This window comes from Lithobates pipiens, unplaced genomic scaffold, assembly GCF_037356315.1.
Source record: "Lithobates pipiens isolate NorthernLeopardFrog02 unplaced genomic scaffold, aLitPip1_a1.2 Scaffold_16, whole genome shotgun sequence".
Lineage (NCBI taxonomy): Eukaryota > Metazoa > Chordata > Amphibia > Anura > Ranidae > Lithobates > Lithobates pipiens.
In genome coordinates this window covers 143,979,826-144,003,979 of record NW_027507748.1, presented here as the reverse complement: position 1 = coordinate 144,003,979, position 24,154 = coordinate 143,979,826, and the positions used below count along the sequence as shown (strand labels likewise).

General features: G+C 44.3%; 1 protein-coding gene across 2 annotated transcripts in view; it reads right to left on the bottom strand.

The window, feature by feature from the left end:
• The window catches only part of WDR81 (WD repeat domain 81), a 117,125-nt gene extending 93,519 nt beyond the window's left edge, over positions 1-23,606 (bottom strand). The window contains exon 1 of one of the 2 annotated variants that reach the window (XM_077480569.1): positions 23,530-23,606. The gene's annotated coding sequence lies outside the window, so the exon portion shown is untranslated. Of the gene's footprint in view, positions 1-12,852; positions 13,009-23,529 lie in introns of those variants that run through there. The other variant, XM_077480568.1, reaches the window with a different exon arrangement.
• Between the last annotated feature and the right edge of the window lie 548 nt (positions 23,607-24,154).

Sequence of the window (24,154 nt, the reverse complement as noted above, 5' to 3'; positions counted from 1 at the left end):
CCTTTTCAATCTGTAACCGCTGTAATTTTCTGAAAATGCAATGAAATAGGGGGTAGCGCAGTGAAATTAGGTGTAAGGTTTTATCACCCTGCAAGAAGTGAGCTTTCTTCCACTCGAACGCACACAGTTTACCCATTTTCACCACGTAAAAAAAAAATGGGTGAACTGTGCCATTTGCCATTCAAAGTATTCCTTAATCCAGGATTTTAAACTATGTGGAGCCTCTTGGTCTCTTTTTTTGGTACCGGACGAGTGACACCGGAAGTATGGAGCAGTGCTGAGACGTGGATAAAGGCCCCGGCTGGGTGTTAGGCCACAGGCTTATATCGACCCCCTTATAATAAGGGGTCACCAGGAGCCGGTAAGCAGTCTCTACAGTTGTTGGTGGATTCACAGTGTTTGATGGCGGATGGATCATGTCACTATTAAGATCGTTTACTTCACATATCACTATTGTGGACAATCTGTGCATTTTAGTACTTTCTTAGATCATTAAGATCGTTTAAATTTGACACATCTCTATTGTGGACAATTTTTGTATTTTACACTTCTTTTAGATCATTAATATCATTGACTAAAAGTGTCTTTCAACTTATTATACCTCATGTGGATATTAAGGTTGTTTGCACATTTTTCATTCACCCATTGATTTATCATTTATCAAGTGTGATTTTTACCATTTTCTAATGCAATATGGCTACCTGGAGGTGTTCTGTACACAGTTCAAAGAGCAACTGTCATCTCTGTCCCACTGGATTTTGAAAAATGTTGTGTTTTTGAAACAAGGATAGGAGATAAAGTTTCACTGGCAACACCTTTTTCCTCATAGAAGTGAATTTCCCTTCCTAGGGGTAGATCATCTCTCTCTTCTTATTATTTTTTTATACAATCGTATTATATTGGACCTTTTAACCACTTGCAGACCAGCCGTCATTATATTGCGGAAAGCCGGCATGATCCCGCGAGCCGTCGTAGCTGTACGGGATAGCAGGCACATGCTCCCGCTGTACTGCAGGGGTACCGATGCTCGTGACCGGCGGTCGCAATGACTGCCAGCCACAAGCAATCACGGGCACAAGAGACAGAACAGGGACATGCGTATGTGTGTGTAAACACACAAATCCCTGTTCTGTAAGGAGAGAAGAGGCAGATCATGAGTTGCTAATAGCTAGGAACCATGATCTGTCATCTCTTATAGTCAGTTCCCAAAATTGTCGCTTTTTTCTGTCAATTCTGTTTGGGTACATCATCGCACGACTGCGCAATTGTCAATTAATGGGACGCAGTGCAGTATCGCAAAAAATGGCCCGTCATTGAGCAGCCAAATCTTCCGGGGCTGAAGTGATTAAATTAATATCATGAATTTACATAAATAAATATGAATTTGTCACCAATTATCTGCACCTTTAGCGCAAGAAAAGAGCAAGACAAATGCATCCCTTTAAATTCTATGGTCTCACACTGGTCCGTTTTGCTTCCGTTGGTGTTAAAAATCTTACTTGCTGCAGTTTTGTTCAGAAAAACACACACACACACACACACACACACACACACAAAATGTACCTTCCCAATGAAATGCTTTGAAAATACAGCAAGAACGCATGGCATCAATGTTGCACCTTTGTTACATTTTTGGCCCATATGTTTGACTCCTTAAAGAATGGTAGTGTTTTTGTTACACAATATCAGTGCAAATGTTTAGAAAAAAAAAAATGCTAATTCTGTAAAAATATACTATACAAGTCAATTCTAGGGCATAAAAATACAATAAATTATCCAATTGTTTTGGGAAAATAAAAAAAGGATCAGGTGTACTGAGCAAATAGATACCTAAAATATCAAGTCTTAAAAATATGTGCATCTGTGAAACAGCAACAGACTTCAAGCTTTAGTAAACTGCATCTCATAATGTGCTAGTGTGCAATGTCACCACTGAGAAGGCCAACATCTTCCCCCCGGGCTTCCTTCGGGGTTTGTGGCCTCACCCACATGAGTGGCTGGGGACGAGGGCTGTAAGCCAGACCTTTAGAGCGCACGCGGCGGTGATGTCATTGGCTGCGGACACTCTAAATATCTTCTAAACTGTGCAAGTTAAGGAGATATTTACAGTACCTACAGGAAAGCCTTAGGCTTCATGCACACGAGACGCAGATGCAAACGCTGCTGGACACATGTTGAAACCGGCGTTTAGAAACGCGCGTTTTGCCGCGTTTTACCGCGATTTAGCGGCGTTTTACCGCGTTTGCGTCTAGAAGCGTTTAGTTAAGCTAACATCATAGACCCTCCCCAGCTCAAAAAAACAGTATTATTAACTATTTCAGCAATTTTGTGAGACCAGAGTGAGTAGCAGCAGCTGTGAGAGCTGCAGTGTATTTGTATTTAGCGTGTCACTTGCCACGGCACCTGCCACAAGTTGTGGATTGTCCACTTGCCACGTCACTTGCCACAAGTTGTGGATTGTCCAACTGCCACGTTACCTGCCACAAATTGTGGATTGTCCACTTGCCACGTGACTTGCCACATCACCTGCCACGTCACTTGCCATGTCACCTGCCACAAGTTTTGGATTGTCCACTTGCCACATCACCTGCCACAAGTTGTGGATTGTCCACTTGCCACGTCACTTGCCACGTCACCTGCCACAAGTTTTGGATTGTCCACTTGCCACGTCACTTGCCACGTCAGCTGCCACGTCACTTGCCACAAGTTGTGGCTTTTCCACTTTCCACGTCACTTGCCACATCACCTGCCACGTCACTTGCCACGAGATGTGGATTGTCCACTTGCCACGTCACTTGCCACGTCACCTGCCACCTCACTTGCCACGTCACCTGCCACAAGTTGTGGATTGTCCACTTGCCACGTCACCTGCCACAAGTTGTGGATTGTCCACTTGCCACGTCACCTGCCACAAGTTGGGGATTGTCCACTTGCCACGTCACTTGCCACATCACCTGCCACGTCACTTGCCACAAGATGTGGATTGTCCACTTTCCATGTCACCTGCCATGCCACAAGTTGTGGATTTCCACTTGCCACGCGACTTGCCACATCACCTGCCACATCACTTGCCACGTCACCTGTCACAAGTTGTGGATTGTCCACTTGCCACATCACTTGCCACCTGCCATGTCACTTGCCACAAGCTGTGGATTGTCCACTTGCCACGTCACCTGCCACGTCACCTGCCACGTCACTTGCCACGTCACTTGCCACGTCACCTGCCACAAGTTTTGGATTGTCCACTTGCCACGTCAGCTGCCACATCACTTGCCACAAGATGTGGATTGTCCACTTGTCACATCACCTGCCACATCACTTGCCACGAGATGTGGATTGTCCACTTGCCACGTCACTTGCCACAAGTTTTGGATTGTCCACTTGCCACATCACCTGCCACATCACCTGCCACGTCACCTGCCACAAGTTGTGGATTGTCCACTTGCCACGTCACTTGCCACATCACCTGCCACGTCACTTGCCACAAGATGTGGATTGTCCACTTTCCACGTCACCTGCCATGCCACCTGCCACAAGATGTGGATTGTCCACTTGCCACGTCACCAGCCACATCACCTGCCACATGTGGATTGTCCACTTGCCACATCACTTTCCACGTCACCTGCCACAAGTTGTGGATTGTCCACTTGCCACGTCACCTGCCACAAGTGGATTGTCCACTTGCCACATCGCTTGCCACATCACCTGCCACAAGTTGTGGATTGTCCACTTGCCACGTCACCTGACACAAGTTGTGGATTGTCCACTCGCCACGTCACTTGCCACATCCCCTGCCACAAGTGGATTGTCCACTTGCCACGTCACTTGCCACGTCCCCTGCCACAAGTGGATTGTCCACTTGCCACGTCACATGCCAGTCACCTGCCACAAGTTGTTGATTTTCCACTTGCCACGTCACCTGCCAGGTCACCTGCCACGTCACCTGCCACGTCACCTGCCACGTCACCTGCCACGTCACCTGCCACGTCACCTGCCACGTCACCTGCCACGTCACCTGCCACGTCACCTGCCACGTCACCTGCCACGTCACCTGCCACGTCACCTGCCACGTCACCTGCCACGTCACCTGCCACGTCACCTGCCACGTCACCTGCCAGGTCACCTGCCAGGTCACTTGCCACGTCACCTGCCAGGTCACTTGCCACGTCACCTGCCAGGTCACTTGCCACGTCACCTGCCAGGTCACTTGCCACGTCACCTGCCACAAGTTGTGGATTGTCCACTTTCCACGTCACTTGCCACTTCACCTGCCATGTCACTTGCCACAAGTTGTGGATTGTCCACTTGCCACATCACTTGCCACCTGCCATGTCACTTGCCACAAGTTGTGGATTGTCCACTTGCCACGTCACTTGCCACCTGCCATGTCACTTGCCACAAGTTGTGGATTGTCCACTTGCAATTGCAATTGTTTAAAATATTTTTCTAATGGTTTTTCATCATTTGCAATCATTTTTGAGATTTTTAATGTAAAAAAAAAGGTCACCTTTAAAAACGCATCTAAACGCAAACGCGGCTAAACGCGGTAGTGGCGTTTTGCCGCGTTTTGCGTCTGAAACGTGGAAATTTTTGCTTCTGAACGCATTTTTTTGCTTCTGGAAAAACGAGATTAAACGCAACTGCATAAAAACGGAAAAAAACGAGACTGTGTGCATGGACACATAGGATAACATTGAATGAGTTCAGGGGCAGTTGAAAAAACTGTCCAACTGCATCTGAACGCGCGTTTAACTGCGTCTCGTGTGCATGAGGCCTTTCTATAGTACCTGTAGGTACAAGTGGTGTAAAAGGGTTTACTACCACTTTCAGTAGCACCCTAGGTTTTCGAAAGGCCATGCTTTAAAAGCCCTACGGGTCACATCAGTTTAGAGGTACCCATGAGCTCTGGTGCTAGAATTATTGTTCTCACTCCAGCATGTGGGGCGATATGCAACATGTGAAGGGCAATCAATGTGGGGGTTGAGGGAGGGGGGGAGGCTGTGTGTGTGTGTGTGGCAGCCATGTTGTTCAAAACACAGTCATTAAAATGTACATGTCATTATGTTTTCTCTGTTGAACCTGAGACACAGCTGTAGTGACCTTCTCCCCTCCCTCCTTCCGTTCATGGAATACACACCCATCAAGCACTTCAGCTCCGGAAGATTTGGCTGCTCAATGACCAGAGAATTTTTTGCGATACGGCACTGCGTCGCTTTAACTGACAATTGAGCGGCCGTGCGACGCTGTACCCAAACAAAATTGACATCCCCTTCTTTCCTACAAATAGAGATTTATTTTGGTGGTATTTGACAAACTCTGCGGTTTTTAACAAAAAAAAAAAAAAACAACACAATATTTTGTACTTTTTGCTATAATAAATATGCCCATTTTATTTTTCTTTAACCACTTGCTTACTGGGCACTTAAACCCCCCTCAGTCCCAGACCAATTTTCAGCTTTCAGCGCTGATGCACTTTGAATGACAATTGCGCGGGCATACAACACTGTACCCAAATGAAATTTTTATCATTTTTTTCCCACAAATAGAGCTTTCTTTTGGTGGTATTTAGTTACAGCTCGGAGTTTTATTTTTTGCTAAACAAACAAAAAAAGATGCAAAAAAAAAAATAAAAATCATGTTTTAATAGTTTGTTATAAAATTTTGCAAACGGGTCATTTTTCTCCTTCATTGAAGTGCGCTGATTAGGCGGCACTGATGGGCTGCACTGGTGGGCACTGATAGGCATAGTTAAGGCGGCACTAATGGGCACAGATAAGGCGGCACCGATGGGCACAGATAAGGCGGCACTGATGGGCACAGATGGGCACAGATAAGATGGCATGGATGGGTGGCACGGATGGGTGGCACGGATGGGCACTGATAGATGGGACTGATGGGCACTGATAGGTGGCACTGATAGGTGGCTCTGATAGGTGGCACTGCTGGGCACTGATGGGCAGCACTGCTGGGCACTGATGGGCACTGATGGGCGGCACTGCTGGGCGGCACTGGGTCGCAGCACCTTTGAGGCAGATTGTGGGCACTGTGGGTGGCACTGTGGGTGGCACTGTAGGTGGCACTGTGGGCACTATGGGCACTGATGGGGGGCACTTACTTTTATTCAGGATGGCACGGCGGTGGGCAGGTGGGCACTGGCAGGGGGCAGGTGGTCAGCTGTATTGCTGGCCGTGATCGGGACTGATGTCCCGATCACGGCCGCCGGTGATCGGCTTTTTTTTTCTCTCCTCGCGCTGTCAGCGCGAGGAGGACTAATAGCCGATTACCGGCTCCGTTCTATCACATGATCAGCTGTCATTGGCTGACAGCTGATCACGTGATAAGGGGTCGGGATCGACCCCTTGCACGGATCGGTGATCAGGCGAGTCTCACGGACTCGCCGATCACAGAGCGCGCCGCGCGCGCCCCTCAGGGGGCGCGCAGGCCGCTCGTATCCGGGACGACGTCAATAGACGTAGTCCCGGAAATGTAGGTCCGCGCTGATGCCGTCATTTGGCAATAGCGCGGATCTGTAGTGGTTAAAAAAATAAAATAAAAAAAAATAAGCAAATTTTTTTCTCAGTTTTGGCCAATATGTATTCTTCTACATATTTTTGGTAATAAAATAAATAAATAAATCGCAATAAGAGTATATTGATTGGTTTGCGCAAAAGTTATAGCATCTACAAAATAGGGGAAAGATTTATGGCATTTTTATCGTGACTGCGACATTATGGCGGACACATCGGACACTATTTTGGGACCATTGTAATCGACCAGTGCTATAAAAATGCACCGATTAAAGGGGACGTACAGGTACGCCCATTTGCCCACCACTGCCATTGTGCCAACGTATATCAGCATGCATCGGTCGGCAAGTGGTTAAATGTTTTTACGATTGTGTTATGGTGTACTGGAGCACACAATGGAGTTAAGAAAGTTTAGGCAGCTCTTAAATTGAAGGTAAACAATCACCTTGTAAAACAGCCCATTCAGTTTAAAATTGAAACAAAAAAGGCAAAATACTTATGTATAGGGGGGAGGGGGGAAGAGGGTCAATTTTTAATAGTAAAGCAGAGGGCCTGGCAGGAGCACCAGAGATTTCACACATAGGAAGCAATACAAACAGAAAAGGATACCTTTTCCTACAAGTACATAGTACAACAGGCATATATCAGGAATATGAAATGCTGGGATAACAAACCCTTTGTAAACTTCCTTGCTGGTCCCTAACACACCAAACAGAAGCAAACACACATTTTGGCATGTGAAAAAACAAATGGCAAATGCTGCAAAAGTAAAAAAAAACATGCAACCCACAAAACGGCAACATTTCCTATAATGCACATATAGCACAGCCCATTTAAATCAGCAGGCTGCCCTATGCGTGTCACAAGAAAAATGGGACACAAAACATTTACTCCCACTATGCTAGATGTGAATGTGGCCTGAAAGTGAAACAACCAGGCACCATTCACATCAGTCCATTTCCTTGCTTTTCAGAAATGCGCTGCACAAAAAAAAAAAAAAAAAAAAAAAAAAAGGGGGGGGGGGGGGGGGAGCAGTAAAAAACACATCAAGTTCCACTCTTAAAAAAGTTCTGAAGCTTCTCTGGGGTGATTGCGGTGTGTAGGGCAGCCCATTCATGTGGATGGGCTGCCTACCGTATGTGTGATAAGTGAAAATGCTCCAAAACACCTCCCCAAGAAACAACAAATAAATAAAAAAAGCATGTGGGAAGTTCTCGCTATGCAGAGATGTGAGCAGAACTTGACAGCTGAGTGTTTCTGTCCACTCCCTCCTATGTACTTGTATAAAGATGGCCATACACTATGCAATCTGATTGTGTATTTAGTGAGAAGGGTGATCACTGATTAATTGCATTTAATTTAAAAAAACGTGCAGCTGGGAGTGGGTGGGTAGGTAGGAGGGTGGATGATGCAGGGTGTGTGCTAATGAGATCAGCTGGTCAACTCCTTTCTGTGTCATAACCTCTATTCTGTAAGGCTGGATTCACACCTATGCATTTTTAGTGCTTTTTGCATTTTGGACTGGTGCAAATCTGCAAAATGCACTAAAAATGCATAGATGTGAATCAGGCCTAAGGAAGTAAGACAGAAGCAATAGATATGTTTGGAATCGTGGATGAAGGACAGTAAGGTATCTTAAGGTTTTGTGGAAAGCTTTGCTATTTTTGAAAAAAAAATTACACAAATGCTATATTGGTGCATAGGGAAGCTGGAATTTAGAAAAAAAAAAAAGTGAACTTAGCCTTTAAGTATTTCTATCTACCGAATCATCTCTCCCCCTATATTTTTTCACCAGCTGAAGGAGACACAATGTTTATTTTAAAGTTTAAGTGTGCCATAAGGCTGGGTTCACACCACAGGGATGCGGGAACGCTGCGAATCCGCGGCGTTTTCCCGCATCGCATGACTCCCGCCGGCAGTTCACACTGCCCTATGCGAACGGCTGGGAGTGTCAATGAAATGTTAATGACACCCCCAGATCCGTCCGCATATCGCAGTGTGATCTGCACACTCGCACAAGAATCGGATCGCATGGTGTGAACACCCATGCGATCCGATTCTGTTGCGGACCAAAAAAAAGGTCCAGTGCGAGTTTGCTGCGGGAGCGATGCGAATTCAGCCATACTATCTGTATGGCTGAACTCGCATCACTACGGAGATCGGATGTGATTTGCACTGCAGTGCGGTGCGAATCACATCCGGATCTCCCCCCGCAGCAGTGTGAACCCAGCCTCAATCTAATTAAGTACACGGTCACTTGTTAAGCATGTTAACATACATTTTTTATTTGTTTTTGTTATAACTTGCTATAAAGGGCTTTCTTCATTATGCTCTAAAATCTTAATCATGCATTAAAGTAGAACTATAGGCAAAAGTTGTTTTTTTGTTTTTGAGAGAGTAAGAGAGGGTTATAACCCCTGTAAGATCCCCCCCCCCCCCCCCGTGTCACATTTCAGAGATTTGCCCTCACTTCCTGTCCCACAGCCAAACAGAAAGTGGAGAGAAAATCCCTGTAAATTAAGGGACTTTTTGCCCCCCCCCCCCCCCGATCACCAGAACTAGTGTCCCCATTAGAAGATTGCCCCTCTATTATTACTATTCAGGGAACAGCCCAACATTTTTAATTTTCTTTTACTTTCAATGATAATGGTAAACAGAACAAATAGAGAGGTTGAAGCTCCCTAGCGGGGGGTACAGACTGTAATAAAAACTGACAAGGTTTCTAATCCCTCTCCACTCTATACAAAACTTAAAAATAAATAAATAAAAAAGTTTTGCCTTTAGTTCTACTTTAAGTACATTAAAGTGGCTCTAAAGTCAGAAGGTTTTTTTTATGTGAATCCAGCAATGTTGCACAAGAGTGCCGTCACTCTCCCTCCTCATTGGCTCCTGCGGTTCGGCTTTCGGTGCCCCCATAGCAAGCTGCTTTCTGTGGGGGCATTCAGCAGGGAGGAAGGAGCCAGGAGTGGCAGCGAGGGAGATGAAAAGAGGAAGATCTGGGCTGCTCTGTGTAAAACCATTACACAGAGCAGGCAAGTATAACATGCTTGTTATTTTTAAACAAAAAAGAGACTTTAGTATCATTTTAAAAGCAAAGGTCCACCCAAAAGTGGAACTTTCGCTTATTTGCTTCTGCTCCCCCATCCGGTGCCACATTTGGCACCTTTCGGGGGGTGGGGGGGGGGTACTTGTTTTTGCCAGGTTCCTGTCCCCAGTTCCAGGAAACTGTGCCATCCCTTGGAAGTTAGCCGCCCCCCCCCCCCCCTTCTCCTCCAGGTCAATTAGAAAGCACAGAATGATTTGCGCATGCACAGTAGGAAGCTGTCTGTAAAGCCGGTTTCCCTTAGCCGAGATGGTGGCGGCAGCACCCGATCGGCTGGGGTGCTGACATTGCGGACTCCCTGGACAGGTAAGTGTCCATATACTAAAAGTCAGCAGCTACAGCATTTGTAGCTGCTGACTTATAATTTTTTTTCCCCCCAGGCTGGAACACCTCTAAGTACTACTCATTCCACTGGGCTTCAGAAATGCAAGTAGGTAAAAGCAGCAAAAGAATTCCTTTCTTCAATTACATTGTAACACAGTTTGGTTGGTTGGCTCTTGTCAAGTTTATCTTCAGAAATTTTTTTTTTTTTTTTTTTATAATATATATATATATATATATATATATATATATATATATATATATATATATATATATATATATATATAGCATTACACATCTGGCAAATGCACATTTGTGAACAGGCACTAACACGAGGAACCTCTGTATCCTAAAAACTGCAGAAAACAGCACAAAAAAGAGTGAAAGCTCTCACTGCTGAACTCCTCCCAATATAAGCTGGGATCACAAGATGAACAGACACATTGATCGTAGTTAACAGTGCCCTAGCAGCTCAATGTCTGCACACAGTTGCCAACAAATCCACATACACTTTAATATACTGTACCACCACATTTGAGAGAGAAAAATACAGCAATAAATGTATGCAAATTTGCTGTCCCCTCAAAATAACACAGCCATTAATGTCTAAACCTCTGGCAATAAAAATTAGTACACCCCTAAGTGAAAATGTTCAAATTGGGCCCAAAATGTCCATATTTTGTGTGGCCACCATTATTTTCCAGCACTGCCTTAACCCTCTTGGGCATGGAGTTCACCAGAGCGTCACAGGTTGCCACTGGAGTCCTCTTCCACTCCTCCATGACGATATCATGGATCTGATGGATGTTAGAGACCTTGCCCTCCTCCACCTTCTGTTTGTGGATGCCCCACAGATGATCAATAGGGTTTAGGTCTGGAGACATGCTTGGCCAGTCCATCACTTTTACCCTCAGCTTCTTTAGCAAAGCAGTGGTCATCTTCGAGGTGTGTTTGGGGGTCATTGTGTACATGTTGGCATTCATAGTTCCCTCAATGAACTGTAGCTCCCCAGTGTCACCAGCATTCATAATCCCGAGACCACGACACTCCCACCACTATGCTTGATTATATGCAAGACACAAGTGTCTTTGTACTCCTCACCTGGTTGTCTCCACACACGCCTGACATCTGATCCAAATAAGTTTATCTTTGTCTCATCAGACCACAGGACATGGTTCCAGTAATCCATGTACTTAGTCTGCTTGTCTTTAGCAAACTGTTTGTGGGCTTTCTTTTGTATCATCTGTAGAAGAGGCTTCCTTCTGGGACGACAGCCATGCAGACCAATTTGATGCAGTGTGCGGCGTATGGTCTGAGCACCGACAGGCTGCCCCCCACCTCTTCAACCTCTGCAGTAATGCTGGCAGCACTCATACATCTATTTCACAAAGACAACTTCTGGATATGATGCAAAGGAAACGGGCACCCAACTTCTTTGGTCGACCATGGCGAGGCCTGTTCTGAGTGGAACCTGTCCTGTTGAACCATTGTATGGTCTTGGCTATCGTGCTGCAGCTCAGGTTCAGGGTATTGCCAATCTTCTTATAGCCTAGGCCATCTTTATGTAAAGCAACAATTTTTTTCAGATCCTCAGAGAGTTCTTTGCCATGGAGGGGCCATGTTGAATTTCCAGTGACCAGTATGAGTGAGAGCGTTAATACCAAATTTACCTCTCAGACCTTGTAACAATAATGGAGTAAGGATGAGCTCTGGCATGTTCACACAGCTCACGTGCAGAGCCCGCCAGGAAGTCGGCACTGCGTTAATCACAGGCAGTAAGACATTGTCCCGATGGGCGGCTGCAGAGATTGGGAAGTGTCTCACTGCCTGTGATTAGCGCAGCACAGTGCCAACTTCCTGGCAGACTCTACATGTGGGCTGTGCGAACACGACAGAGCTCATAATCACTAACGAGTCACATGACCTCGGTGAGGGAAAATGGCTAATCGGACGGTGCTATAGCCGGCAATAGCCATAGATTTGACACGTCGACCAATGTGAAACTAAGCTAATGGCCCATACACACGATCCAAAAATCGTATGCAAAATACCGCTTTTGGATCATTAGTACAGAGCTTTCGAGAGCCGATCACGACAGTTTATCCGATCGGACAAGCATGAAAAATTATTCTCGTATGATAACAGATCATTCCGTTTTCATTTAATCAGTACAGTTGTCGTCCAAAATACAATACAAATACACTACAACCCATTACATCACTTCCGATTTTTTTATTCTGTCGTATGAGAATTTTCGTAAACTTTAGTAAGCTCTTCGTGTTCAATATACAACTAGCATGCCAAAGAAAAAGAAAAAAAAAAACAGACGTTCTGTCGGCCGATTTTGCATACGGGGCATTAGTCAGTTATGAGAATCAGCAGGGGAAGGGTATGTATTGACATGAGCTGGAGATGCTGCATGTTTTTATTTTAATAAGATGCAGGGAAAAAATAAAATAAAAACCCACACACATTATTTTCTTTTATTTATTGCTGCGATTAAATGCTGCTTGTCTACTTTTTTTTTTTTTTTTTTTTGCATCGCTGTGAACTGTCAAAACACAAAATAAGGCTTTAACCCCATCTGTGCTCTGGGATGGCGGTGACCAAGGCAGCCCAAAGCTTTTGGGGGGGGTGAGTGAGCCTGAGGGCACAACATCCAGCACTGTGTACAATAAGCAAATGTGGCTGCAATCCTGTGATCATGACACCCTATGAGTATTCACAAGGAATCACACACAATAATATAATATATAGATAGATAGATATGGATAACACATACCTCTGCCTCATTAACATATAGCACAAGCAGTGTGTGAGCTCCCACTGAGGACAAGATATAGAGCAGCCTAAATAATGAACCTCCAGTACTAGGCGAGCCTGCACAATGCGGACACTTACCTCCATGCTGTCCCCCTCAGTGCTCCTTCTCCTCCTCAGCACACAGGGTCAGTTGAGATCAGGGAAGTCTGGGCTCAGCCATGCTGGGTCAGCTGACACAAGTCATGTGACAGAGCGCCACACAGAACTGCACATGGTTGGCTGACAGCTGGGCCGGTCACGTGGTGTGCTGTGCGCCGCTTCCAATCTGAAGTGAGGAGACGCGCTGGCCTCTGTTGGCGGCATGCTAGCATGACATGGTATGCTGTTCTCTGTAGAGGGTCGTTCACGTCCCGTTATGTGAAGAACAGAATGTGGGGGATGCTCGGGTAGTGTCACAAGACGTCTGACTATGATACTAGCAAACAGTCTCTTTAGCTGTGTATTTAGTACACTGATCATCAGCCATAATATTATGACAGCTAACGTGCATGATATTAATTATCTCATACAATGGCATCTAAAAGTGGGTGGGATCTATCAAACAGCAAGTGAACATGTTGCCCCTGAAGTTGATGTGATGAAAGCACAAAAAATTGACAAACGTAACGATTTGAACTATTTTAACAAGGGCGTATTTGTAAGGATTCACACAGGACGTTTATTTTATTTTTTTCTCCTCCGGAAGGATTTACCCCTTAACAACCAGGCCATTTTTTGCGATTGGCACTGCGTCAATTTAACTGAGAATTGCGCTGTCATGCAACATTGTACCTAAACAAAATTGACAACCTTTTTTTTCCCTGCAAATAGAGCTTTCTTTTGGTGGTATTTGATCACCTCTGCGGTTTTTATAAGATCAGGAAATGTCTCACTGCCTGTGATCAGCACAGCGCAGTGCCGACTTCCTGGTGGGCTCTGCATGTGGGCTGTGCGAACATTCCGGAGCTCATTCTTATTCCTGATCACTAGGAACAGACAATCTCTCTCTCCTCCCCTGACAGAACGGGGATCTGTTTGTTTACATTGACAGATCCCCGTTCTGGCTCTCTGTGGATCGATCGCAGGTGGCCGGCGGACACCTACGGCAGTTTGCGGAACGGTGCCAACCTGCCTTCAAAATTCGCGTTTGGCATTAATGCATTTTATTGGGCAAAATATTTATTTTGGCCATTAAAGAGGAAGTAAACCCTGATGGGTTTACTTCCTCTTTCATTCCCTGCAAAGGCAAAGCATAATGGACTACTATGCATCGCATATACAAAAGGTACAGGAGGGCTCTGTACCTACCTAGGTGGGTGCAGCATTGGTCCCCCAGTGCCTCTAACACTGAGAACTGAACAATCAAACACCGCCGATTACTCGGTTCTCACAGCTCCCAGGTGACTGTGAGGCTGGGTTCACATATGTACAGCCGTGGTTTTGTTCCAGGGGTCCGGCGTGTGTCTGTTCGCTGGTTCAGGTGCGAATCAGGTCAGAATTTGCACCTTGGACCCAAAGATGCATAGGACCCTTTTCTTAATACGGACCATGGCCACCTCAGACATGTGTGAACCAGCTCCATTGACAGCCAGTCACACTTGCCTGTCATGCGAATTGGATGTGGGAAATCCACATCCAAGTCACATATATGTGAACCAGGCCTCAGTCACCAGCTCTCCGCTCTGCCCTCTCCTCACTTACTGGAATGCTGGGCTGTAGAGAGGGCAACACGCTGAGAGGCTGAGCCAAGTGTCGGTACAGGAATGGGGGTGGATCCCAACCATATGGTTGTGATCTTGCCCCAGCCTGAACTGGCTTTGTAACATAAAACGGGTCACAGGAGTGCAGAAACAAGCTTTGACCGGACTTCTTCTTTAAACACATCTAGAGGTAATGTGCAATATATGCGTGTGTCACTGTTAAATGGTTTGTCCAGGGCCATTTATAAGGCAGGGCAAAAGGGGCAGCTGCCCTGGGCCCTGTCATTGTTGTGGGGCCCAAAGCAGCTGCCTCATACTTGACAAATATCCTGGTTTAAATTCCCTCAACCCTTGAGGTTTTAGTCCTGTGCTGTTTTCCAATGTCTCAGTGTGAAGTACTGGTACTAATGCTGCCCAGCTCTGCCCTATTGTTGTGTACAGATGACTCACCCGCAGACCCTGTGTTTACATGTAAATTACCAGCATTCCTATATAAATAGCAACAGCATTCATATGAAAATAGCAGTGGCTGGTGGCATTGATATGTATATCATGCCCCCCTGAGGTCATATCCACAGTAATCTCTAGCAACCATTTAACAAGCAGAAATCATGTGCTGTAACCTCTAGCAACCAATCAGTGAGCGGTAATGATACACTGTAACCTCTGGCACTCAATCGCAATAGCTGCCTGATCTGATTCAGTAAACTGATTTTGAGTCTAGCTGCTATTTATTTGTTATTATTATGTCTCAGAGCAGCAGGTGGAGAGCAAAACTGCATGGGGGGGGCCGAAGAAAAGTTTTGCCCAGGGTCCAATCAATATTAATGACGGCCTTGGGTTTGTCCCCACCCTTTAACTGCTACATCTGCAGGACAGCTTGCTTTTTTGAAAACCAACAGACTTGCTGGCTGGATCACAAGATGAAAATAAAGGAAAGAAAACCTAAAAAAGAAAACAAACGCAGCCATCACATCTAAGAATTGGTAAGCTGCAATATATAAAATGTTTGCTTTTGGGCTTAAAGTGGTTGTAAACCCTTACAAACCACTTTGACCTACAGGTAAGCCTAGATTAAGGCTTACCTGTAGGTCCAAGAAATATCTCCTAAACCTACACAGCTTAGGAGATATTTACAAAAAGACAGGCACCGCTGTCTACGGCGCATGCGCAGGTGCACTGAGCATGCCGCTGCTAACGGCGATATGCCGTTAGTGGCAGCTCCCATGCATGGGAGTGACATCATCACTGCTCCGGCCCTGTGAGTGGCCGGAGCAGCGATACCTGGAAGAAGATGGATGCTTCACGCTACAGGGTACAGTGGTGACATCGCTGGCTCCTGTGTCGGGTAAGTGACACAATGATAGTAGTCCATTATGCTTTACCTTTGCAGGGAGACAAAGAGGAAGTAAACCCATCAGAGTTTACTTCCTCTTTAATATTGCTTTAAGTTGAAATCTAGTCTGCCAATTTAAAAGCAGTTCGTCATTCAGATAGATTGGATGAAAAATTAAGAAATTGACTAGCTGGACAGGGCTGGTGGCTTCAAATAAAGCATCTTCCTTCCGGGGTCACGGACTCCGGCTTGGGACTGGCCGGAGTCGCGTGACATCACTCCCACGCGGGAGCCGACAGTCACGGCATGTCGTTTAATGAAAACAGCACGCCGCGACCCTTCTAAAGTGCGCATGCGCAGAAGAAATCCTTGTACAGGGAATTGTAAATATCTCCTAAACCATGTAGGTTTAGGATATATTTGCAGCACCTACAAGTAAGCCTTAACCACTTTCAGACCGGACCAATTTGCTGGTCAAAGACCAGACCACTTTTTGCGATTCGGCACTGCGTCGCTTTAACTGACAATTGCGCGGTCGTGCGACGTGGCTCCCAAACAAAATTAACGTCCTTTTTTTCCCACAAATAGAGCTTTCTTTTGGTGGTATTTGATCACCCCTGCGGTTTTTATTTTTTGCGCTATAAACAAAAATAGAGCGATAATTTTGAAAAAAATGCATAATTTTTTACTTTTTGTAATAATAAATATCCCCCAAAAATATATAAAAAAACATTTTTTTCCCTCAGTTTAGGCCGATACGTATTCTTCTACATATTTTTGGTAAAAAAAATCGCAATAAGCGATTATTGATTGGTTTGCGCAAAAGTTATAGCGTTTACAAAATAGGGATAGTTTTATAGCATTTTTATTAATAAATTTTTATTATTTTTTTTTACTAGTAATGGTGGCGATCTGCGATTTTTATTGTGACTGCGACATTGTGGGGGACCCATCGGACATTTTTGACACATTTTTGGGACCATTGTCATTTATACAGTAATCACTGCTATATAAATGCAGTGATTCCTGTGTAAATGACACTGGCAGTGAAAGGGTTAACCAGTGGGTGGCAGTGTAGGGGTTAAGTGTTCCTAGGGGTGTGTTACTAACTGTGGGGGGGTTGGGCTTTCATTTAGTGTACACTGATCTCTGCTCCAATCACATGGAGCAGAGATCAGCGTCACTAGTTGCTAGGCAGAATGGAAAAATGTTGTTTATACAGCATTTCCTCCATTCGGCCGCTCCGTGAGACGATCGCGGGGATGCCCGCGGCGATCGAGTCCGCGGGTCCCGCGACCGGACTCACGGGGGTCCCGACCAGCGCGGGAGCGCGCCGCCGGCGGCGCGCTCCCGATGGCACGGCGGCAACGAATATTGGACGTACATGTACGCCAATATGCCTGCCTGTGCCATTCTGTCGACGTACATCGTCGTGCGCTGGTTGGGAAGTGGTTAATCTAGGCTTACCTGTAGATTAAAGTGTGTTGTAAGGGTTTAAAACCACTTTAATGCTAAGACTGTGGTTGTAAAGGCACAAGGTTCATAGACTGCATGAAGGTAAAAAAACCTTCTGTGTGCAGCACCCCCCAATACTTACCTGAACCCCCTCATGATTCAGCGATGTCCACAAGAGCCTTGGCTCTCCAAGGACTCGCATTCCTGATTGGCTTTTGGCAGTAGCCATTGGCTCCCGCTTCTGTCAATCACAGCCTGTGAGCCAATCAGCAAATGGGGGGTTGGGCAAGCCGTGGCTCCATGTGTGAATGAACAACACAGAGCCATGTTTTGGGATCATGCCTGCTTGGGTGCTTGCTGTGGGGGCAGAAGGGAGGGGCCAGGAGTGCCCCGTCGTGGAACCCGAGAAGAGGGGAATCTGTGCAAAACCACTGTACAGAGCAGGTAAGAATAACGTGTTTGTTATTTTAGAAAAAAACAAAACAAAGCTTTAGTATTACTTTACGGCAGGAACAAGGCAAAAGACAAGATAGAAATAAATAGTTGGTACAATGGGATTTTTGGAAATTAAAGTAGAACTAAAGGCATAACTTTTTTTTTTTTTCATTTTGGATAGAGTAAGGGGGGAGCGATCAATTTTTTTGCTATCGGTGTCCCATTGGAGGCATTTACTTCCACTTCCTGTCATATTGCCAAAATGAGAAGTAGGCAATCCCTGCAAATTAAACACGCAGCTGAAAGATGGCTACAGCATGGTCGTCCAGTTCTGGGAGAGCAAACTCTGTGATTGCTGTGTACTTCGGACTCAACTCTTCTGGGAAGGCTGTCCACATTCGTCCAGAAGCACATTTGTGAGATCAGGCACTGATGTTGGACAAGAAGGCCTGGCTCGCAGTCTCCACTCTAATTCATCAAAAAGGTGTTCTATTGAGTTGAGGTCAGGACTCTGTGCTGGCCAGTCAAGTTCCTTCACCCCAAATGCGCTTATCCATGTCTTTATGGACCATGACTTGTGCACTGGTTCAAATCATTTGGTGGAGGGGGATTATGGTGTGGGGCTGCTTTTCTGGGGTTGAGCTTGGTCAGGTAAGGGGACTCTTAAGGTGTCAGCATACCAAGACATTTTGGACAATTTCATGCTCCCTACTTTGTGGGAACAGTGTGGGGATGACCCCTTCCTGTTCCAACATCACTGCGCACAAGTGCACAAAGCAAGGTCCATAAAGACATGGATGAGTGAATTTGGGGGGGAGGAACTTGACTGGCCCGCACAGAGTCCTGACCTCAACCTCATAGAACACCTTTGGGATGAATTAGAGCGGAGACTGTGAGCCAGACCTTTTCGTCCACATCAGTGCCTGATCCCACAAATCTTCTTCTGGAAAAATGGTCGAACATTGCCATAGACACACTCCTAAACCTTGTGGACAGCCTTTCCAGAAAAATTGAAGCTGTTATAGCTGCAAAGGGTGGGCCAACTCAATATTGAACTCTAGGGACTAAAAATTGTATGCTAGTAAAGTTCATGTGCATGTAAAAGCAGGCATCCCAATACTTTTGACAATATAGATCACACGGAGGGGAAGGTTTTTATTTATCAACAAAAGTGGAGCTGCTCTTTAACCACTTGACAACTGGGCACTTAAACCCCCTTCCTAACCAGACCAATTTTCAGCTTTCGGTGTGCTCACATTTTGAATGACAATTACTCAGTCATGCAACACTGTACCCACATGAAATTTTTGTCCTTGATTTCACACAAATAGAGCTTTCTTTTGGTGGTATTTGATCACCTCTGGGTTTTTTATTTTTGACGCTATAAATGAAAAAAAGACAGAAAATTTTGTAAAACAAAGAATTTTTCTTCGTTTCTGTTACACAATTTTGCAAATTAGTAATTTTTCTTCATACATTTTGGCCAAAATTTATACTGCTACATATCTTTGGTAAAAATAACCAAAATCAGTGTAAATTATTTTGTCTTTGTGAAAGTTATAGAGCAGGGATATGCAATTAGCGGACCTCCAGCTGTTGCAAAACTACAAGTCCCATCATGCTTCTGCCTCTGGGTGTCATGCTTGTGGCTCTCAGAGTCTTGCTATGCCTCATGGGAATTGTAGTTTTGCAACAGCTGGAGGTCCGCTAATTGCATATCCCTGTTATAGAGTCTACCACTAGCTAAGGGGCCAATCATTGAAAATGTATTACACCTGATCACACCTAATGTACTGAGGCCTATCTCATTTCTTGAGACACTAACAAGCCAGGAAAGTACAAATACCCCCAAATTACCCCTTTTTGGAAAGTAGACATTCCAAGGTATTTAGTAAGAGGCACCGTTTTTTGAAGTTGTCATTTTTTTCCCAGGGCATATATATTGCATATATCTAGTAAACCTGTGAAAAAAATAAAATATATGCAGGTATTGAAAACCTGATTAATGCCTATATTCGCAATTACATTTTCATAATAAAAATCCTTTTGGGACGAAATTCCAGGTTATTGATAGTTTCTCCCCACAATGGAGAGGTGAATCTAGAGTGAGGGGTGTTTCTAAATTAGAAACATTCTGGATTTATCAGTTGAAGCGTTATTTCCCATTCGAGTTAAATCTTGACTGGGATATTAACGCATTCATTAATAAGTCCTAATATTACATCTAGATAGCATTTCATGTACTCTCAGCTTTCCGAATTGTATCTAGTGGCATACTTATTTGATTTATCTCTATGCGTTTTTTATATATTTTTGGAAAAATATATATTTTTTATTTACTTTGTTTATTTTTAGAGTTTTTCCATATTTATCTTTATGCATTAATGTTATGTGTTTATAATGGTTGTACACACATTATGGCATAATTGTTGAACCGTGTCGGTTCGTTTTGATATTTATGGTTATAAATGTTAGATATTACGGTCTTTTTCTTTATTGAATATTTTCCACCTTTATTATTAAGTTAATTATTGGTGTTACTATTGTTATATTATTTAGGTATCGGTGGATAGCATTAACTATAGGTACACCAGCTTTTGTTTGATATATAGTTGCCTTATAGATATTATTTTCGCCCACTAGGTGGAATAGTGAGAGCGCCTCTTTGTGCTGTCTGTGCCCTCTTATTTGTGGTTGATGGCCAGCGTCTTTATTAGCCGTCCTATCGTTTGCGGCCTCTTTATGGTGTGTCTCCGCATAGCTATAGTGTTTATCATTTATGTATTATATAAATATATATCTATATATAGCTCATGGGATCTAATAGGTTTATGCCCCAGTTGAAGTACATTGGTACGAAACATGTCGGGTACATAGCCTGCTGGCCGGATTTACTGTGCTTTTTATTGTCTGTACACATCTTTATTGATGTTTGGTACCATTTTTTATCTATTTTTATTTTAAATAAATCTTTTTACCAGATGACCTGCTCTATATGGAGGCTTTATCTCTTTTTTTTCTCCATGAATTATTATATATGTGGATGAGCACACTTCTCTTGGACCTGGAGTTCGGATGGGGTTTATGCACACCTGACATCTTGGTTGGATGCATCGTTGTTAACGGCGTTGGATGCTATATCAGCACACGAGGAGGAATGGTTCACGTCGAGCACTTTCACGCCTAATTGAGTCCGCTACGGTGTGTGGGTCCACACCATGGGGTAAGAGTACCCATTACCTCTATTTTTGATGTCAGTTTGTCTCCTCTCTGCTGTATGTTGGAAGAGAAGTTATATGCATCTATAAAGCATCCCACACATTTGAGTTTCCTTGTATGAAACAAATGCGATCCCTATGTGGAGGAATCTTTATTGTTTAACGAACGTTATTTGAGCTATACAATTCTTCATTCATATTTTTGTCACATGGATTTCACCAATTTCCTTTTCCTATTGTTTATTTACAACAAATATTAATTTTGTTTTAATGAAGTTAGTGGACACTTTTCACTTTCACTTGTGTTTTGTGGCTCATTTCTTATATTTTGTGGAAGTTGAACCTAATATTACTTCACAATGGCCACTTTTCATTTTCACAAGTGTTTTGCTGTTCCATGCGATTACAGGCATTGATTAGGTTTTCAATACCTGCACATATTTTTATTTTTTTCACAGGTTTACTAGATATATGCAATATATATATGCCCTGTTTGGATATATTACTTTCATTAGTTTATTTTCACTAGCGCTGCATTTTTAATTTTTTATTTTATCTTCACAATTGGATCATTGTTGATGCTGGCTGCTATATTTCATTCTTGACCTATCAGTTACACAACTATATGTTGCTTTTATTTAAAGTTTAGCATTGGTAGAAGCATGGTCGTTTAGCAGGCCAGGGTCAGTTCCGGAGAAGGCAGCGGTATGGACAGTGGCATAAGTGGTGTGGCGGTAAATGACAATTAGGTTTACCATACTCTCCTAATGTAGATAAGTATGGTAATGGCGGAAACATTCACCAATACAAAGGCCTGGTTGGGAAGGACATTGGGGACAATAATACATGGTGTCTCTTCTAGCTCCTCCTCTGGAGCACACCTGGCATTTCTTCTGAAGTTTTTGGCCTGTTTCGTGGTGGGGGAGTCTCTCAGGAAAGTGGCGTTCGTGGAGTCTGCTCACTGAATCCGAGCGAATACTTTCTTGTGGGCTTTCAGGGTACAAAATGGTGGAGATAATTTCTTCTTGGTACTAAAGATAAGATACGAGGCTCTCTGTTGATTTACGGTAAATAACATAACTATTGTAAATGGCCAAACTGAGAAGATATAGGGAGACTTTTTTTATAACAATAGCTGCTTTTTCTTGTGGGAAGGTAGGGTTCTATCATCTAATCATTGAAGTCAACTCCCCCATGAACAAATTATAGTCAAAGACACATGCTGGTTTCTGGATTGGACCGTTTCTTCAGGGGATTTCGGTGTCGTTATGGTTCGTTGTGAGCATGTGGACATTTCGTCTGTCCCTCCACCTGATAGCCAATATCTTCATTCCGCAAAGACGCCGTCTCCCCTTGTTGTAGTCTTTCAGCAACAAGCCTTTGCGGGAAGCCCTTCCTTTTGGCTCACACTGTACCACATGCTGGAGTGTCCTTGCAGTAAAGATTGCGGAATAGGGGCAAGCTTGTATAGTAATTATCCACATAAAGATGGTAACCCTTTCCAAGGAGTGGATATACCAGCTCCCAAACCACTTTTCTTCTGGCTCCGAAGTACTCTGGACATTCAGCGGGCTGCAGTTGGGTGTCCTTACCTTTGCATACCAGGAAGTCATAGATGCCTCTTACTAAATACCTTGCAATGTCTACTTTCCAAAAGAAAAGATATAGGCCATCAGTACATCAGGTTTGATCAATTTTCAGTGATTGCCACCATAGCCTGTAGACTCTAACTTTCAGAAAGACCAAATAATATATACTTATTTGGGTTCTTTTTTACCAAAGATATGTAGCAGTATAACTTTTGACAAAAATGTATGAAGAAAATGTATGAATTTGCTAAATTTTATAACAGAAATAAAGAACAATGATTTTTGTTTACAAAATTTTCGGTCTTTTTTTCTTATCGCACATCATGGGACACAGCCATATTAGTTACTATGTTACTGTTGCGTTATAGATAAAATAGGCTTTTTATAACAGCTTACTTGTACAATCCTTTTCTTTGAAGTACATCATGGGACACAGAACTATAGTAGTTACTATGTGGGTTATAGGCCACTGTCAGGTGATGGACACTGGCACACCCTAAGACAGGAAGTCCACTCCCTATATAACCCTTCCACTACTGGGAGTACCTCAGTTTTTTCCCCAGTGTCTAAAGTGTTGGTCATGAGTAAAGATGTGCTGTGCTGTGCTCCACTGGAGCAATCCTTGCTGGGGCTAGCTATGCAGCCGGATCCATTCAAAGTGTCTTTTAGGCCGAATTCAATGGTGCACGGGCCTCGTGTCCGAAGAAACAAAGTTTTACCTGTAACGCTTCTCTTTTTAGAGAGCTAGACCCCGGGATCCAGTACTTTGGTATTTTAGAGCCACAAAATTTTACTGGCTATTACATGGCCAGGAGTGTGGGTTCTCCGAGGGTCCCCGGTTCCTGAAAATTTGTTAACGGAACTCACCGTGAAGAGTGAAGATTGGGTCTGTTGGTTTTACCACAGAAAACCCTGCAGCGGGAATGCTAAGTGGAGTTTTTCTAAGAAATTTTTTACATTTTCTTATGCAATGTGTCCTTTAAAAAGTAAAATGTTGTTGTCATGCCTAAGTGTCACCACTGGGGGCCGTATGGAGCACGTACCTTCTCATGCTTTTCTCAGAGATCATGCTGCGTCACAGAAGCAGCAGGCTTTTTTTCCTCCGGTTAGCAGGCAGACCTCCAGTAAGTTCCCACCTGGCTGAACTCTCCCCCTCTTCACGAGGCTGAACATTAGGAGAGTGCTAAGAACGATCGGCGATGCCATTTTTTCTTTCACCGCCACCCGGTGGATCGGAGGCCCACGCTCACGTGAGGAAAACTCTTTTTTTTTTTTTTTTTTCAAAGAAAAAGGAGGGGGTGCGACGGAGAGGGCAGGGCTTAGTGCAGAGTTGGCATCCTCCAACGCCGGCGCAGGAGTGTGTTGTAAAAACTCCATTGGTGCTGGCTGCAAGTTGTCGGAGGGACACGAGAGCTAAGAAGGGCATGAAAGAGGTTTGGTGACACAGACTTTTTCTATTTGACACATTTATTATTTGCATCAGGCTGAGCATTAATAGCAGTGGCAGTGGCTGAACTATTGCTCAAGCAGTGGATGTGATTTCTTCTGATAGTACCTTTGCTTTTGTGCATCAGGCTAAGGTCAGAAGGGGGGTTGAAACTCTCCCAAAAAAGGGCTAAAAGGGTCTCCCTCAAGCTCTGGAAAGCCTACTCATCTCTGCAATGGCAT